The sequence below is a fragment of the Lagopus leucura genome, unplaced genomic scaffold (genome assembly GCF_019238085.1).
Source record: "Lagopus leucura isolate 7727_CA_CO unplaced genomic scaffold, USGS_WTPT01 Super-Scaffold_100015, whole genome shotgun sequence".
NCBI lineage: Eukaryota > Metazoa > Chordata > Aves > Galliformes > Phasianidae > Lagopus > Lagopus leucura.
The window spans coordinates 5,969,029-5,972,045 of record NW_024962269.1 but is presented as its reverse complement, the minus strand read 5'-3'; positions in this window follow the sequence as shown (position 1 = coordinate 5,972,045).

The window sequence follows — 3,017 nt, the reverse complement described above, 5'->3', positions numbered from 1 at the left end:
TTCTTTCTTAATTTGAAAATATATTTGTAATTACGAATTTAAAACCAGCTTCCTCCGGGAGAAAGTCGCACTTGTTTCCAAAACCAATTCACAGCAGATAGTGCGGATATCACTTAATTCCTACAGAAATCAATGTGAAAATTAGATTTATTGGCTCCTTACATTGTTAAAAATGACAAAGTGCTGCCTTTTATTTTCATAAAAACACAGAAGACGAAAATCATTTAATAAAGAATCCGCCCGGTTTAATTTCGCCGTCGGCCTTCAGCACCGAACCTAACCGCTCGGCCGCCCCTCCCGGCGTTCTCTCCGCGAGGGCAGACGCATGGTTCCCAGCGAGAGGTGCGGGGCTTCGGAGGGGAACCCCGCCGTCAGCCGGGAGGTGACACGGACACGGAACGGGCCCGCCGGTTCCCATCGCCTGGAACCCTCGAATTGTGCAGCGGCCTCATTAATTCGAACGGCTCGTTTGTTGCTACTTGGTTCGCTCTATTTTTTTTTTCCTTTCATTTTTCTTTTTCTTTTTCTCTTTAATTAAATAAAATATTTTAGCTGTTACCATTATTATTCCTATTATTGTTATTTCGGGGTCAATTTAACGTACTGAAACGAAGTAAAATGAAAACTGAAAGAGAGAAAGAGAAGCGAGGGGAGCCCGGCTCTGTAAGGCACTCGAAGCAGCTGGCCCCAGGCTCGCGGTGGCCCAAGCGGTGTCGGGCCGGCGGCTTCGTCCCCGCTCCTCTCTGAGTTTCGCTGCGAGGGAACGAACGCAGCAGCCGCAGCCCGGCCCCACAGGCTCTGCTCCCGCACCCGTGTGCGCCCCGTCGGGCCCCGTCGGTTGGGACGGCCCCGGCCCTGGACGAGCTGCCCCCGTAGCCCTGCCCCGTGCCGCCGGGATTTGGGATCCGCGCCCCGACCGGGAGGGAGAGCGTCGATATAATTGTGCGTATCAAATGAGCAATCATTTGTTGTGGTTACACGTTGGGTAATGAAAGATGTTAGCAGGATCAATAAAAATGAAAACACTTTTACTTACATCTTGAATTACTGTTTTAAGGGGTGAGCTGTGGTGATGCAACAAACCAGAGAAAGATCTACAACCAGCGAACGGCTTCGAATGAAACCAAAATGAACGCGCGGCGCCGTGCGCGCCCCATCCCTGCCCCGGGGCTCCGCGCACACGTGGGGCCGAGAGCGGCCGGGAGGGAGAGAGGAGGCTGGGATCGGGTAGGGTGGGTGGGGATGGCATGAGGATGGGATGAAGCTGGGGATAAGGATGGGGTTGGGTTGGAGCTGGGCCGCGCAGCGCGGAGCCGACCGACCGCTGGGGCTGTAGGTGCCGGAGAGCAGAGCTCTGCCCTTCGGGTGTCCAGAGGTCACCGCGCGGGTCGTAGCTCAGGGCAAGTGGGAATTTCAGGGAGACGGAGGGCCAGGCGGCTCCTCAGAGCCCTGAACGCTTCTTCTCGGCCGCCGCTAAATAATACGGTCTCCGCGGACCGGCATCGTTCGTTCCCCGGGCGGCGGCCCTGCGGGCACAGCTCACGCAACGGTGCCACCACTCGTTGCCCCGCGCGGACCTGCGGAGGAACCGCCCGCGATCGATCGGGGGGGGACCCGCGATATGCGCGTTACCGCCGTTTGCCCGACCTAAAACAAAAGCGTGCCCGTATTGCACGAAAACCGTCGGCATCGATTTCGGGGCCACCCGCACGGAATTCAGAGAGGAGCGGCCCGAGCCGCGGCCGCGGGCAGACCTGCGGGTGTCGGCGGGATCCCCGCTCCGCGGCCGCAGCTCCGCGGGAGGCGGCGGGGCCGAGGGCCGGTCCGGCAGCGGGGACCCCCGGGCCGCGCAGCGCGGAGCCGCCGGGCGGGGCCCCTCGGCACGCAGTTCGCTCCGCGGGCGCGGAGAGGCCGCAGTGCCGCACGGGGCCCTCCATTGCCGCTCCCCACGGGGCCGCCGCCGCCCCTCCGCCCCTCCGCCCTCCGTTGCGCGCCCGCGGCCCCTGCGCGCCCCGCCCCGCCCCGCCCCGGCCCCGTGGCCCGGGGCACGCTTACCCCGCGTCCGCCGCACGCCGCCGGGACGGGCATCCGCTGCGGGCGCCTCCTGGCCTGGCCCCCTAGGAGGAGAGAATCAAAATCAAACTCTATCTGCATAATTGCAAAGGAGAACGAAAAGAAGAAAAAGAAGAAGAAAAAAAGGCGAGCACCGTGGCTGCCGCGCCAGTCCCGTTCAAAAATAAAGCACCGAACCCTCGCAAGGTGTAGGAGACATCTTTTATTGGACCAACTTAATGCAAGAATTTACAGCCAGAATTACACGTTCCTCATCAGCCTTGGGCTGCGTGTTCCCGGCTCCGCAGGAGCTGCTTTTGGCGGAGGTGGCAGGAGGACGGAGCCTCTCACCCCCAAAGAGCCTCAGTTTGTAGCTTGGGCAAAAGCAAAAACAGGAAAAAAAAAAAAAATCAAAAAAAACAAAAAAACCAAAAAAACAGCCAAAAATCTCCACAGTGCCCCATTCTGCTCCATCCTTAAGTCCAGTGCGGGGTCAGTGCTCTCCCTTCCATCCCCGGCCATAAACAAACAGCCTCCAGCTGCATCTCCTAACGGGTAAAAGGAGCAAAAAGAGAAATCATAATCAAGGGCTTTTTTCTTCTCCTTCTGCACGTTGGACAGCGCATTTTGGTCAGTGTAGCCCTGCATTTAGGGATGCTACTTGCATTTGAATAGCTGCTGCCTGGTTATGGATCGGGAGGCTACAGAGGAATCAGTATGCAAATTGTTTCGGTTACAATCGAAGGGTTCGATCTGGAGAAGGTGCCTGAGCGGAAGTCGCTGTCAGGCAGCGCCGCATTAGGCTGCCATCGCTGGGCCTGCTCTCCCCTTCCCTCGCCCTTTTTTATGCTTGTGTACAGGTTTCTGCGGCGGTAATTAACACACACACACAAATCAGGGGCTGCTGTGCGGCACGTCGGTGCCTTTTGCTGGCTGCGGGCTGGGAAGCGAAGGGGGAGCGCAGG